The following is a 16749-nucleotide window of genomic DNA, read 5'->3' as shown; positions in this document are numbered from 1 at the left end:
CAGCGTCTCTGTTATGAAAGCCACGGCGTAACGGACCGACGCTGATGGAGTGACTAGGTAGCAATAGCATAGCAAAGGCAGCGTGAGGAGCACGGTTGCCATGGCCGATAGCAAATCTGCCTCGATCTCGACAGGTGCTTGCATTTGCAGATGACATCTTCCTTTTAGCATCTGAAGAGAGAACTATGGTGCTTCCTGTCTTCAAGGGCAAATTGGCCATTACAGTTTGTTTGCCGCGTGTTCAGATAGGCTGCACGGCGTCGCCAACCTCATGAACGATCGATTAGTTGGGTCACACAGATACCCTATCCCTATAGCAGGGCAGGATTATATGCATGAGTCCTCTAGAGAGAAAATGTGCATGACTTAACAGTGACATCTGGGCTTGTTCTGAAGAGATCCTTTGGAAGTGACTCTCCGAAGGAGTCCTTACGCTAGATGAAAGTAGTTCTCTAAGATAAACTAAATGAATCACGAGAAACTAGCTTTTTTCACTCCCGTGGTTCATCTCAGAGAATCTATTCGGTTTCTTGCAAGCTACCATTTGGCAGAGTTTCCTGGAGTCATATCTGCTTCGAGAGCTCTAAACACTACCAGAATCGAGTAGTTTGCCGTGTGCCTGGGGCACACGGCAAAGCCCATATTGCACACGGCATACTTCGGCCGGTAAAGTGCTCATGACACACGGCATAGTTTCCGACACACGGCAAAAATAAATGAACAGTAAATAAAAAAATTGGTCCGGCCACTGCCCCACCGCCGGCCGCACCCCCGCCACTGCTCCCTGCCGGCCGCCGCACGGCGCCGCCACCACTGTAAGCCGATGCCGCTGCCGCCGCCGCCGCCGGAGCCATCTCCCCCTCCTCCACCGTAGACGTCGAGCACCGAAGGAGGTGGTGGCCGGATCCGGCCTTGCCGCCACACCTAACGGTGATGGTGCGGCCACCCGCCGGGGAAGGAGGATCCGGGGCCGCGCGCCGGATCCGGGGAAGGAGAGGGAGGACCCGCGCGCCGGATCCGGGGAAGGAGAGGGAGGGGCCTCGCGCCGGATCCGGGGAAGGAGAGGGAGGGGGCTGCGCGCCGGATTTGGAGGAGGAGCAGGGGCCGCCACGCCGTGCCAGAGGAGGAGGAGCAGGGGCCGCCGCTGCCGGACCTCACGCCGCACCGTCCGCCACCGCTGCTCGAGCTCGAGCCGAAGTTCACGCGGCGCCCTGCGGGCGGTCCCGGTAAGCCGCCGCCGCTCCTCGCCCCGCTGCTGCTCCTCACTACCGGTGAGGGGCGAGCGGAGGGGATGGGAGGCACGGGAGGGAGACGGCGAGCAGGCAGGAGAGTAGGGGGCGGCGGCGGATCTGAGGGAGGAGGGGGAAGGGAGGGAGGGAGGTGGCGTATCGATCTGAGGGAGGAGGCGGTGTGGGTTAATAATTATGGGTAAGTGGGGGTGGGAGAGGTTTTTGCCGTGTGCCTCAGTTCTAGACACACGGTAAATATTTTACCGAGTGTTTTTGATTTGACACACGGGAAAGGTTAAGTTTGCCGTGTGCTCAAAAATTTGCACACGGCAAAAGTCCAGACACACGGCAAACTGACCTTTCCCGTAGTGAAAGCATTCAGGACTTGCCTTTCCCTCCGAAAAGAACGATACATTTAATTAATTTGCATGCCTTCTTGAAGCAATGGGGTGTACTTTGCATGTGAACCTGGATTTAAAGCCCTAATCTATCCTGCTTTTCTCCATGGGGGCATGACAATCATCATTCACATGGCCATACTACAACACAGGCCTTCTTTAGTTGTTGCCACATGCTTGTCGATCTTTTCTCTATGGTTAACCAATGAAATCGAAGCCATTCATGAGCACGAAACCCACAGCTGAAATCAATTAATCGACCAAGAATTAATGTGGCGATTCCTTCTGTTCAGTTGGAGAGAAATAGCGAGCTAAGGTACTCTCTATTCACTTTTGATAGCTATATTTTAAAAATTTAAATATTAAAAAATAATAGGTATATTTATTATTGGCATGGTTTGTGGCAATAAATAGAACTAGTTACAAAGAGTTCCTAGTTAAAACAATAGAGAACCAACAAAAAAGTATGTTGCATTTAATAGATTGATAAGCACACTTATGATGCCCAACAAAAACTGAATGGAGGGAGTAACAGGTAATGATCATTTCTGGAAAAAAACAAGCAAAGAATTCTCTGAAATCTTATCGGGCGTATTTGTGTTCTGAAATGATGATGACCCAATCCATCGCGATTGGGTGATGATAAGTACTAGGAATCTGTGCATGTATATCCATACGTATGCACGTATCCAGAGTACGCAAACTCGGTGGACAAGCTGCTAACGTGCTACAAACGGACAAGCTACTTTAATTTCTTGGCACAAGACAATGAACAAAAATTTTGTAGGGCACACAACCAGACCAGAGGCACGTACGTGGTACTTTTGGGATCCATGGATAGACTCGAGCCTCAATTTTTTTCACAAAAAAAAAGAGAGAGAATATGATGCCAACTCGAGATTAAATTGGGCTTTGACTTCACAATGATAGGCTTAAGGCTCATACTGTGCTTACTTCGGGTTGTTTAGTTATCTCCTGGAACAAGTTTCATTATTACTACCCTGTGTTTTTTGCTAATATTAATGTAAGGCAAAGCTTGCATGACCAAGCAAGCATGGTTTTTATTTTTCCTCGAACATAAATCTATCCCTTTGTTTAGTTCCAAGGATAATGCACTTTTGTTTTGAAAACATGACTATTATATAGCATAACCTGCTACTGTCACTACCGGAATTGGCTAATTCGCCGTGTGCACCAAGCACACGGCAAAGGGTTAGTAGGCACATGGCGAAGTTTTCGCCATCGGTGGCCGACGGCGAACCCCCGACGACAGCGCTAGGCACGGCAAAGGTCTAATTTGCCGTGTGTCATTTATCGGGCACACGGCAAACACATTCGCCGTGTGTATCCAAGGGTACACGGCAAAAAAAGGCATTGACGTCGTGAGGACGGTCTAACGGCGTGACAGAAGACTTCGCCGTGTGCCAAGAAGTAGGCACATGGCGAAATTTCCCACTTCGCCGTGTGCCACCTGGATAGGCACACGGCGAACTTGGTCACGCGGGGCCCAGCAGCAGAGCTCTTCGCCGTGTGCCTTACTCCAACATACGGCAAAGGACACAACATCCGCGGGCCGTTAGGAACACATTAACGTGGCCATCACGTCGCCGTGTGCTACGTAGAGGCACACAGCAAAGAGTTGTTTTCGCCGTGTGCTAGCCTCTGGCGCACGGCGAAGGGTGACGGCGTTGAGCGGCCGTTAACGTCGGTGGTTGGCCGGCGCACGTGGAGCCCGCTTCGCCGTGTGTCGTGGCTGTGGCACACGGCGAACTGTGGCTTCGCCGTGTGCCCGTACAGGAGCACACGGCGAACTGTGGGTGGGTTCGCCGTGTGCTTTTGGTTCGCCGTGTGTTTTATTTTCTACGCACGGCAAATTGGCTCTTCGCCGTGTGCCCGATGAATAGCACACGACAAACCTTAAGGCACACGGCGAACTCGCGGTTTCCGGTAGTGTGTTACCGATCATCATACACGTCTCATACATAGGTATGACTTTTTGTGAGGGGGTACTTCTGGTATATCAATTTTTATTAGGTACAAATTATACCAGCCTCGAGTCTCATGCCTCACTTAATTATTTGTCACCGGAATCCACGTACAATTGACACTTCAAAATGCGTGGGCAAACACGTACGTACCGGAGTAGTTGTAGGACGGCAACGTGCCAGGCCAAAAGAGTAGTGATCACATATGATGTAACCTCCGGCCGTGCAATATACTACGTATCACACACGCATACACAAGATGATATAGCTAGGCTGCCGAATGCCGATCGACCGATGCACAGACTGATAGCAATGGTGATGCAGCGATCGAGATGGGTGCTCTGATCTGAAGAGGCGAAACGTCATGACCACTTCGGATTGGGACATGCATGGGGCACACCATGAATTGTGCTTTGTCGTACGTGTAGAGTGTAGACAGCACACAAGATAAAGTTCGTCTTCGTTTCTAGTTTCTAGCTGCACCGCTGATCAGGTGGGTGTCCTTGTAGCAAACTGTTTATATTAGGCTTTGGGTTTCGGCCGGTCGATGATAATAGTTGTGATCGTGAATCGTGAATAATAAGATTAGTATAATAAGTTGATGAGCCTGTTAGTTCTATCTTCCATTGCTTTTCTCTTTGATTCTTCCGTGGGCACTGGGCACACCAATGCACCTTTCATGTACTTCTTTCATTTCTAAATATTTGTCACCCTTAACTTTTGATCTTATTGTGTTGGCGCAGAACTAGGGCCAACACACGAAAACGCTTGAACGCGCAGCGAGCGACTGCACAATGCAGCGCCGATGCTCAAACCGGTCGGACCGGTCGGGTATACCGGTCAGACCGGTTGTCGCCGAGCAGGCCGGCGGTGAGACCAACGAACGTCGCCCGGGAAGGACCCGTCGGGGCATGCACACGTAGAGTTGTTCTAGGATCGGCAGGCCACCTAGAACGCCCTCAATCGACGTAGAAACGACGGAGGAACAGCAAATAGTAGATTGGAAAAGCTAAGGCAAAAGAAAAGTAAAAAGATAAAAGTTGTATTGATTTGATCGATTAGATACCTAATCGGCCGTGACCCTTTATATTTATGGCTCAGTTGGATCCATGCCACTACAATTTCTTGAAATTGGATTTCATGTTGAAATTCATGCCATTGAGTGGCATGATTTTCAACATGAAACCCAATTTCACGGAGTTGTAGTGGCATGAATCGAATTTTCCCTATATTTATAGGGTGGGGTGGACTTATCCCGCAAGAAATCCTATTACAAGATCTAAATCTATTAAAATCCCTAGTTGTACTCGGATTCCACTTGGACCGGTCAGACCGGTCGACCCTACCGGTCAGACCGGTCGGCTGCTGCCGGACGGACTACAGCGTCTGACCGGTCAGACTGCTAGGGCGTACCGGTCAGACCGGTCGGTATTGTCGAATGCCAATTTTGGTTGTCAACATATGCCCCTATGTTCTTTGGCAAAGCTTGTGTGCCAAAGAACACTCTTCTGAACCAAAATTGTCTAAGGGCGATAACAATTCATCGGCCGTATCTTGCTTCTTCCTCAAGTTGATGATGAAACAACTTGCTTGGGCTTCCATACTTGCTTGATGGTCGCCGACCTTGTTGGTATAACCTCTGCTTGCTGTTCCATGGACTCTTTCTTGCGCATCCTTTGCAGCCTTCTCTTTTGGGTGTGAGACAAACCTGAAGGACACCACTTCGGCTGTAGATATTTTGAATCTTGTTTTATGTTCTTCTCACACTCCTTGTTGCAATCAATGTTCTTTTTAACCAGGTTATCGCTAATCGGTCTTTGTGAAGCAAAGCTTGGATATATAGGAGGATAATAAATATAATATGACTGCATGTGCATCCTACTATAATCCAAAGACATATAACAAGGATATCAGCAATACCATGGAGCAATCGGTCCATTAAATGAATTACCTTATCTCAAACTCGATTGCTTTTGAGACGATGACGGATTTGTATCTTTGACTTTGTCCGGCCGTTCCCTCTGCCTCTGGACGACTCCTTTCTTCTCATATTTGTCCAAGAGTTCTTTAAAACTCGGCCTTTCTTTTTCTTTCTTGTTTCTGGAATTCTTTCCAGGAATTCCAGATCGACCGGTCAGACCGGTCTCCAGACCGGTCAGACCGGTCTGAGCAGACCTGTCGCCCTTCTTTTGTTCTTGCCCCCCGAGCGTTGAATTCTTCAATGAATCTTCAGAGACTTCTTTGCTGGAGCTTCCTGATGAGATTTCGAAGGCTCAGGCCTTTCTTCACCAATGATTATATTTTTTGCTTTTGTTGATTCGGCTTGATTTGGCCGAATTAACACTTTAGGATTACTCAATTCAAGCACATGTGTATGTGCAGGAAAAGGATTCTGATCCACCTTCATTTGTGGAACAATTATTCGGCCTTCATTAACAGCCGATTGAATCTGTCTCCGAAGTACATTACAATCATTAGTCGCATGAGAGAAAGTATTATGAAATTTGCAATAAGCTCGCCGCTTTAATTCTTCAAGCGGCGGTATGACATGCGACATCTTGATGTAACCATTCTTATTTAATTCATCAAATATCCTCTCACATTTGGATACATCAAAAGTAAATCTTTCTTGCCGATCTTTAGGAATCGGCTTAAGAGAACCGCAAGCGCAAAGTTTATCATTAGAGGACCAAACAAATTCAGCGGTATAAACATCTTTAGCTTCATCGTCCGAACAATTGGAATCACATCCGATCACATAAACAGGACGATTAGGTTTTTCATTGGACTTTTGAGAATCTCTAGCTTCTTTAGCTCGGCTTTCATTAGCCAGAGCTTTTTGTAAGACTTGACTAACATCTAGAAATTCTTGTCCCTTTAGCTTTGCTTTATGAAAATCAAGTAAACCAGCAAAAGCTAGATCAGCTAAATCTCTATCAGAAATTGTCAAACTATAACATCGGTTTCTAGTATCTCTAAATCTTCTAATATATTCAGAAACACCTTCATGTATCTTTTGCTTAACCGATGTGAGATGTGACAATTTCAATTCAGTTTCACCACTAAAGAAATAATCATGAAATTTTTGCTCTAAATCAGCAAAAGTGAAAACTGAATTGGGTGGCAATGAAATAAACCATGTAAATGCAGCACCTGATAGAGACAAAGGAAATAACCTTAATTTGTAAATATCATTAGTGCTAGCTTCACCACATTGTATAATAAATTGACCTATATGCTCCAATGTAGTTCTACTATCATCACCAGTGAATTTAACAAATTCAGGAATTTTAAACCTTTGAGGATATGCAACATAATCGGAATTCTCAGGGTATGGCCTTTGATAAAATCGGCATTTGGCTTTAGGCTCTATACCAAAAGTTTACCGAAATATCTTAATCACCTCCTCTTTGATACTACCTGATCCAACATCATCGGCGTTAAGCCGATTTGTGATCGGTGTACTAATAGGTTGAGCAAAGTTCGGCAGTGTGGAAGGTCGCAACGAACTTGCTGCCCCATATGGCACATTGGCATGAGGTGATGCATTATAATTAATTCGGCTTTGCTGATTAGCCGAATTAGTCACAATAGCATTATTAGTTGGAATTGCCGAACCACGAATTATCTTATCGGTATTAGATGTAGACGCATTATTACTGACAGACTTCATACCAAGATGTATTTCAATTAGGCTAAAACGGTCATCAAATATATCATGCATATTTTGACCAATAAATTCCAACTTATTATTCACATGAGAAGAAACAGCATCATCTATAACATTAGCTATTTCAGAATTAAGAACGGGCTGTTCGCTCTCATCGAATTTTACCTCAAACTGTGAAGCATCGAAGCCGGCATCCGTCATGACCTTCCCTTGTCGGTCGATGGAGAAGTGCGAGATGTACTGCTTCATGGCTTCTTCCTCCAGCTTCTGGATCTACTTCTCCTTCTCCTCTCTGATCTTCTTCTGGATGTCATCGAGAGCCTTCTGTTGTTCGGCCGAAAGTTGCTGAACAGTCGGCCTTTGGATGTTGGCGGCATCAACATCGCTAGGTTTAGGAATTTTACCGGCCATGGCAGCCGATTGATTCTTTCCCCAGCGGAGTCGCCAAAAATATGTTGGCGCAGAACTAGGGCCAACACACGAAAATGCTTGAACGCGCAGCGAGCGACGGCACAATGCAGCGCCGATGCTCAGACCGGTCAGACCGGTCGGGTATACCGGTCAGACCGGTTGTCGCCGAGCAGGCCGGCGGTGAGACCAACGAACGTCGCCCGGGAAGGACCCGTCGGGGCATGCGCACGTAGGATTGTTCTAGGATCGGCAGGCCACCTAGAACGCCCTCAATCGACGTAGAGACGACGGAGGAACAATAAATAGTAGATTGGAAAAGCTAGGGCAAGAGAAAAGTAAAAAGATAAAAGTTGTATTGATTTGATCGATTGGATACCTAATCGGCCGTGACCCTTTATATTTATAGGGTGGGGTGGACTTATCCCGCAAGAAATCCTATTACAAGATCTAAATCTATTAAAATCCCTAGTTGTACTCGGATTCCACTTGGACCGGTCAGACCGGTCGGCTGCTGCCGGACGGACTACAGCGTCTGACTGGTCAGACCGCTAGGGCGTACCGGTCAGACCGGTCGGTATTGTCGAATGCCAATTTTGGTTGTCAACATATTGTTTGACTATTTGTCTATTCAAAAGCTTAGTGCAAATACCCTAAAGTGTAGGTCATGTTTAAAAATATCTTTAGTGACAAAATAATACAAGAACTATATATATTGACATAATAATTTTTAAGGATAATACGAATGGTCAAACGTCACATCCAAAAGTCAACAACGATACTCTATTCTGCCGGCAACCAGTAGCGGTACTTTTCTCTCACATCAAATCAGCATTAGCCACCAGCCAGTCAGTAGTACTTTTCTCTCACAGCAAATCAGCACCAGCCACTAGCCACAGTCAGCCGAACAGAGTGAAAGAACATGAAGAGTAATTTATTTGTCAATATACTACATTTAATATTGGGTACGGGCATTTCTTTTTCACAAAAAAGAAGGTATGGGTTCAAATGGGGAAATGATTGGCTACTCATGCGGTCAATGCCCATACACTGATACACACATTGCCCATGCCCCATCTAATTGTATTACCAATACTCATGCGGGTATCCCAATGGGTAAAGAAAAGTGGATAGGGTTTGCCAGAAAAATTATATGTAGGTTTATTCACGCATGCATGTTTGTTCATATCCACGTAAATATATTAGCCTCTATACCTATTGTAACATCCCGGAAACTCACTAAATTAAATCGTGCGCTAAAAATGTTTCTCGTCGTTGAGCTCGACCCCTCTTTAAAACCCTAACCCCAACTTTCCGGGAACCTCCCTGTTCCGATCTTCCGATCCCCGAAGGACCTGACCCGACACCCGTATCCAGCACCCTGTTTCTCCCTCGACCCGCGCGTCGCGCTCACGCGCGCCCAGGCGCCGCGCGTGGCCGACCGAGCGCCGGTGACGCCGCGAATCCTGCTCTCTCTCTTTCTCCCTCTCTCCTTTCTTTCCTTTTTTCCTTTTTTCCATTTCTTCCTCCCTTTTTCTTTTTCTCCCTTTCTTTCCCTCCTCCCTCCTCCTCCCTCTCTGCTCCCGTGCGCCGCCTTCCGCGCCACCCCCCCCTCCCCGCTCTGCTCCGCCTAGCCAGGCCCCTCCCCTTCTCTCTCTTTCGCCTCCTGCGAGGCCGCGCGCACGCCGCCCGGTCCCCGACCTCGCCCCACGGCCGCGCGCGCCCCCGGCTGTGCCCCGCTTGCCCAGCCCGCACACCCCGACCCGCCACGCATGCGCACGCACACGCCACGCCGCGGTCTCGCACGCGCGCGCCCGCCGCGTCGCCACTGGCACCGCCGCCTGCCCCGCACAACCCTCCCTGGCCGACCACCGCGCCGCGCCGAGCCGACCCCGAGCCGTGCGCCCGCACGCACGCGCTTGCCGCGTCGAGCCGTGCCACGCCACGGCCACCGGTCCCGCGCCACGCCGCGGCCATCGGCCCGCGCGCACCGCGACGCGCGCGCACCCGACCGCCCGCGCACCCCGTGCCATGCCGCTCGCCCGCGACCCGCACGCACGCACCGACGCCCTGGGCGCACAACGCCGGCGACCTCGGAATAGCACCGCCTGCGCACGGTCACCGCCTCGCGTCACCTCGCCGCCCACTGCCGCTGTTGACGCAGCACGGTCGCCGCCCGCCCGAGGCGTCACGTCGCCTCGCCACCGCCCAGCTGCCGCCGCCCTCGCTACGCGCCGAGCCGACCCCCACCGCCATTAAGGCCGGTCGCGGAGTCCGTCGGCCCGCCACCACCGCACCCTCGCCTCCACCGCCTTAGCCGCCTATAAAAAGGGCCAAGGGGCGCCTCCGAGCTCCGCACCCACCACCCCGACCACACTGACCCCCACGGCCCTCCTCTCCTCAGCTGCAGCGTCGCCCCGCCGGACTCCGGTGGCCGCTGCCGCCCGCTCTCGAAGACCCGCCGCCTCGCTCCACCTCAAGTCGAGCCAGGTTGGGGAATCAAGCCGTCGTGCCCCCCCTGCTCCTTTTCCCCCTCACCCCCGGCCGCCGCCGTGGCCCAGAGCGGCCGAATCGGCCGCCGCCGACGAGCGCCTCCCCCTCCCCTGTTTCCTAGTGCGGGGGAAGGAAGAGGGCAGGGCAATATGCCCAAAACCCCCTAGCTTTTCCCCTAATTAGTGAAGAAACCTCCCACCTTTTGACCTTTTTGCAAAAATAACCCCTTCTTTTATTATATTTCAAAAACAGACCCTCCCACCTTATGAAAATATTTATAAATAAGCCCCTAACCCTTTTTAGAATAACCCAAATAATTTCTAAATTACCAACCAAGCCCCTGCATCCTCAATTATAATTACAAATAGGTCCCTGGACCCCTGTTTAACCCCTAACCCTTATGTAACCTATCATTTCATGCACCAATCGAACTCTGATCGACCCGAAACTCTACCACGCCTTTCTTAACCTAGTTTCGGCCATGCCATTAAGAAACCACCCAAAAATACTACTTCGAACTCCATATCTTATTTACTTCCGATTCGAGCTCAACGATAAATCTTTTATTTCTTTCTCCTGATTGTGTGTTTGTTTGTGCGTATCGTAGACCACGGTGTGAACGGAGGAGAATCCGTTGACGAGCAGTACTGTGAGCCTGTGAACGAAGACCAGATCCGCGACCCCGAGCCCGAAGGCCAGGACATCCCAGAAGGCTTTGAAGACGGCAAGTTCAATCCCATCCTTTGATGCATGTTTCTGTCCTAGTTTTTATAAATACAACCCAATGGCCTGCTTTATAAAATTGCATATGTTTTGCTTGCATGAAAACACGGTTGGATAGCCACCCCTTGATTTGTGATAACCATTCCTTGACCACCTAGATTAATGTCTGATTTTGGTTGAACGTTAATCGATATTAGAACGCTTAGGACTTTACTCATAATACGATGTATTTTTTTATAAAGAAAATGTGTGCGTGTGGGATGGGATAAATGTGGTGTTTTTGTAAAGAAAGTTTAGACGGGATGGATGGCATTTCTACGGATTTGCCATTGGGTGTGCTCGTGCCAATGTGGCAGGGCAAAGAAGGGAGATATCCATCTTGTCGTGTCTAAGGACCGAGTTGGTGTGTCATCTCACCTAACTCCACTCTCATGCAAACCACTCGACCGTTGAATGGGCAACGGCTTAGCATAAATCCCACTAGTTAATTTGATAGCCATCAGGAGAGCTGAGAGCAACGGGTGACTAAGGAGAAGGGATAAGCCCCGAGTGACTTATGCCCGGTTATACCTAAGTGACCGGTCGATGACCCCTTGGTGCATCCCGTGATGGCTAGTCAGGTTTAGCTAAGGTGGGTAATGGCTATGTCGGGATCTACACCGACACTTCGGTGCTCGTGTTGTGGTACCCGCTTGTGGGTAAAGTTGCACACCTCTGCAGAGATAAAAGCTATTCGAATAGCCGTGCCCACGGTATTGGGCGAGTTACGGTGTGGTCACATAACTAGTGTTTCTTTGGGATGAGTTAGCGTGAGTTGTTTTGGAATTGTGTCCGGCAGTTGTGCCGTGTGCTACGACGGACGGGGAGTCCGGTAGCGGCTAAAACTTGAACTCCGTGTTACACAATACAAAAACTGGTTTCTGAAATGTTTCTGCTAAATAAACCCCTGCATAAAATTTAGTTTTCTGCAAACTAAACCGTAACCTTACCCTTGATTTACCGTGCATATTATTCTGATATAACCCCCTCCGTGGGTGTGGTTGGACTTGCTGAGTACGTTTGTACTCACCCCATTCTTACTTTTTACAGAGGAAGACCCAGACTTCGTACCAGAAGACGCTGAGTAGGGTTATCGTTCTACACCCAACCTTGCCTGTGGAACCGGCCCTGTTCGAGATGTTTTCGCTGACGCAGTACTCTGAACCCGAGCTAGACCCCATGTGGGTTGCGGTCTGGTGTTATGTTGTAGCCTGGTTACTTATTATCATTATCTGTATCGAGTGTCCTCCATGGTTTGTACGGTTATGAACCATCTGATGTAATAAATGTGGCATCAGCCTCCTAGGACTAGTGTTTTGTATCACATTTAAGTTCTCTCTTATGAGGGGACGCTTCACCTATTGACTCATCTTACAAATTTTTAGTTGATCTTGTGAAAATTTTTGTGTATGAACATGAGTAAGAAATTTTAAATACTGGAATTTTGTACAAACATTTGAGGTCCACCTAAAGCATCTAGTTCCAAACTTAACACAAATGAGATCCTCAGTAACTTAAATCATCACCATGAAATTTTTACTAACTTTATGAAAATATTATGAGATATGAACATGAGCTGAATGTGGGGCCCACATAGTGTGCCTATTATGTGATATGAACATGAGCTGAATGTGGGCCCACATATTGTGCCTACTTTGGAAATTCGCACGAACTAGCTCCTCAACAAATACAAGCACTCCTGGCAGTTTTTAGCCAATATCATAAATATTTTATGGTACTTTTTTCATGAATGCTAGATATTTTATATACCTCAATATCGAGCTTTGAAGGTACTTGTTTTCTAATGTTTCTAAGTCAAGTTGATTTTTTGTAACTTAGCTTAGAGCTTCTAACAAGTCGAAAGTTTTCACTAATTGAAATTATTTTTTATTTGGAGAGGGGGGGGGGAGATAATGCAAGTCGCTCGCCTGGCCTAGAGTTGATCCATCATAGAAGGCGGGACATTATTTTATTATGTTGGAACAATTGTTCTAACTTCACACTAAAATTGTTCCACATTCAGAAAAAATGTTCGAAAAAAATCATCCAAATATATTCAAGTGTGATCATATTTTGTAGATTTCGTCGTAAAAAACACAATGGTGCATTCAGATTTGATTTGCGTATATGGTTATTTTGTTTATGGTTTCTTCTTGGGCCATGTGCGCGGCCTATTCTTCCTACTGTAATACTTTGACGGCTAGTTACACATGTGGCCTTCTAATTAATAGCTGCGGGGGTGGGGGCTGGCAGTAAATTTGGTCGAATCTATTCAAGATTCTAGAACTCTCGGAACGGTTCAGCCTTAAGGAGTTACAAGAATTGGTGATTTGGAAACTTTTGGACCGCATCTCAGCTTAAAATGTAGCTGCATTTAAAAGGATGCTTGCACAGCCACTTGATAAAAACATGAGGCATGTCCTAATCGTTAACTGCGTGATCATATCAACATTGAGAAAAGAACTATTACATGTGCTCGTCTGATTGGCACGCCTGCATCGCGTGGCTATGCTCTGACCACACGTATCCACAACAGCAGAAAAAATAAACAACAAACAAAATTCAGAAGCGCCAAGTTCAGGCTTGCAAGCAAATGAGTAGTTGGGCTCTTTGCAGGGTAGTGCTAGTCATAATCCAACAGTAGTGAGTGCCATAGATTAGGGGGCGGCCCCTAACCCTATCCATAGTTATGTTTTCTTATGTGTTTTGATCAAGATAATGCTTGATTAAGCCGGTTAATGGAAGACCATTGCTAGTGCCGATTCGTTCATAAGGTCATCTGTCGTGGTGCTGCAAACCACAGCCGGGTGGCGGAAGGCACCCGCCCTAGCCCAGAGGGTGTGTACTCGGGGGTTAGCTAGTCTTAGATCAATCTTCCTCAAGAACTCGATGAACACAGCAAGATTTAGAGTGGTTCGGGCCGCCGGAGCGTAATACCCTACGTCCACTGTGTGTTGTATTGCCTTCCCACGAGAGTGAGAAGGTGCGAGAGTTTCAGCCTGTCTGGATTGTGGAGATTGTCCTGTGCACAGCGGGCACCTCCCTTTTATATCTCAAGGGGGCGCGTACACGGCTGTTGGATCCCCGACAGGTGGGTCCAACGATGCGATATAAAATAACGGGGTGTTCATACATTATGGCGTTGCAGGCGAAGGAGATCTCTCTCTTGGATTCGCTCGCCTGCTCCCGGAGCCCTCCGTCCATCATGTCTTGGCGCTGTCTTGTCGAGACGGAGCCCGACGCAGCTAGTAGCATCGCCTGTTACGTAGCTGAGCGGCTGTGTAGGGAGCGGCGTAGGTGGCATGATGGAAAAGTGCCGAGCCGTCGCATCCATTTAACGCGGTAGACGGGCTCTGCGCGGGCGCGGCTCAGGCGGCTCCACTGTGCTCCTTGGTAATACGCGGCGTGCAGCGGGGCCTGACAAAAGGCTGTCTTGTGTGCCGCGGCGGCAGAGCACGTCTTGTCCATCGCATTAAATGCGGTAGGTGGGCGAGTCTTCCTGCGGAAGACTCGCGCACAACCTCACGTCTCCGGGACACGCGGCGGCTCCGGACCCCTACTCGGTGAGGGGCGTCCGGACGGGCGCAGGAGGTCCCGGACCCCTCTGGGGGTCCGAGGCCTCGGCGGTCAGCTCGGAGCTTCCCTTTTGTGTAGACACGTGGCGTCACCGGACCCATCCTCAGGCGGGGAACGGTCCGGGGCCGTTGGCCTGGTGAGGGAAAAATCTGGCCTGTGGGGCCTGGCTACTCCATCTTTCCCGCGCAGCTACGGGTAACTGCGCGGGTCCTGCCTTGCTGCAGTAAGAGTGGGTATCCCTGTTACAGGGTACCGACAGTGGCCCCCGGGCCCACCTTGGGAGAGGTACGAACCCACAGGTGGGGCCACTTCAGCGATTTGGCTCTGTATAGCTTGAAGCTCCTTTCCGCAGGGGTCTTGACCGGCTTTGACCGCCCATCGGGTTGGTTGCTGCTTCATCACGTCGCAACGGATTACTGACTATGGGCCCCACGATCAATGGTTCACCTAGTCACACGCGCGACGTTCGGCATTGCTGCGGCCGGAGTAAACGGGTCATTTACCACCGGCGCAGCTCCCGAAAAGCTCGGCCACGCCTACGATTAATGCGCGCACGTCAGCTCGGCTTTCGCCTTGCTTCACGCGCGCAGGCGACGGTTCGGATCCCGCCTTCTCGCACCCTCGTTGATTACCCACCCTCCCTGACATGTGGGCCTGGGCCCCCACGTCATGGACTGGGCGGCCAACTCCGGGTGCGGGCGTCGCTTGAGTTTCGGCGACGGTTCCGGGGCGCGCCGGTTGAGTCAGGCTTTATAACGGGGCATACCGCATTCCACGGTTGCTTTCCCGCATTCGTCTTCTTCCTCCAGCCTTTGCGCCCCTTTGCCTCCGAGCTTTCCTCGCCCTTCTCTCCCCCTTACACAGGCTCCTTCCTCACCCACCAAGAGATGGCATCCCTTGTTCATCCCCGTCGCTTCCAGACCGAGGGAGAGCTGAACACAGTGCGCCGCCTGCTTGGGTGGAGTGCTCAGGAGACCGGCTGGGGGGTGCGAGCAGGCTCGGTTCCCCTTGGCAACCTCCGCGCCGGGGAGTTCGTGCTATTCACCTCGCATGTCTCCGCCGGCGTGGGACTGCCGATTTCTTCATTCTTGCTGCTGCTGCTGCTGGAAGACTTCGGCCTCCAACTTCAGCATCTGACGCCGCACTCCCTCCTCCTGACATCCATCTTCGTGCACCTATGCGAGATGTTCGTAGGAGTTCGGCCCTGCGTCATCCTCTTCCGCTACTTCTTCATTCTGGTGAGGTCCGGAAGGAGCAGGGACGAAGTGGGAGGGTACTACTTCCAGATAAGGAGCGACCTGCCGACTCCTTACATTCCCGGCCTTGCTGGCGGAAGGTGGGAGGAGTGGCGCAGGGATTGGGTGATCGCCACCACCGAAGCCAACGAGCGCCTTGCCCTGCCGATCGCGGGGCCCGCCTCCGACAAAGCATCCTGGAGGGCCAAGCCGTCGCTGCAGCCGGAGTTCGACTCCGTGCTGGATAAGATCAGGTCACTGGCGGAGAGCGGCCTCACCTCATGGCACGTGCTCGGCGACTTCGTGAAGCGGCGGATCGCCCCCCTGAAGCAGCGGCCACGACCGGCGTGGAGCTTCACCAGCCTCAACGATTGCAGCAGGACCCACCGCGGGGAGGGAAGCGACCTGACCCAGGAGGCCTTGGAGGTCCTGGTGCGGAACGTGACGGGAGACACCTTCATCCCGGAGAACCTGATCCTTCCGCAGGGCATAGTCCCCCTCTGCGAGGACTCCGCGAGGGTGGCGGTGCTGGCAACCCTGCCGACTCTGGACGACGGGGGACTGGCCCCACGCCAGACCGGAGGCGACGCAAACCGCGGGCTCCGGATCCCTGGCACGTCCGGGGATCAGGCTACGCTAGGCGCTGCGGGGTCCGGCGTCACTACGAAGGGAAAACAGGCCGCGGCTAGCAGCGCGGCCGCGGCCGGTTCTAGCCGGGCTCAGAGCAGCTCCGGTGCGTCGTCGGGGGACGCAGGCCGGCGGAGGCTACTCCGGGGCGACGGGACCCTGGTCTCGGAGCCCGCCGCGAAGCGCCAGAGGTCTTCTGAGGGCGCAGGCCAAGGTAGCTCCCGGGCTGCCGGCCCCCACGGGTCCTCTGGCGCAACTGGACCACCACCATCGCCGCCGAGGAACTCATAGCGCCGGCAGCAAGAGCAGCAGCAGCAGGAGCAGCCGCAAGAGCAGCGGCAGCAGGCACGCAGGCGGCAGCAGCAA

This window comes from Panicum virgatum, chromosome 6K, assembly GCF_016808335.1.
Source record: "Panicum virgatum strain AP13 chromosome 6K, P.virgatum_v5, whole genome shotgun sequence".
Lineage (NCBI taxonomy): Eukaryota > Viridiplantae > Streptophyta > Magnoliopsida > Poales > Poaceae > Panicum > Panicum virgatum.
The sequence above is the reverse complement of the archived record's forward strand: the minus strand, read 5'-3'. Positions refer to the sequence as shown.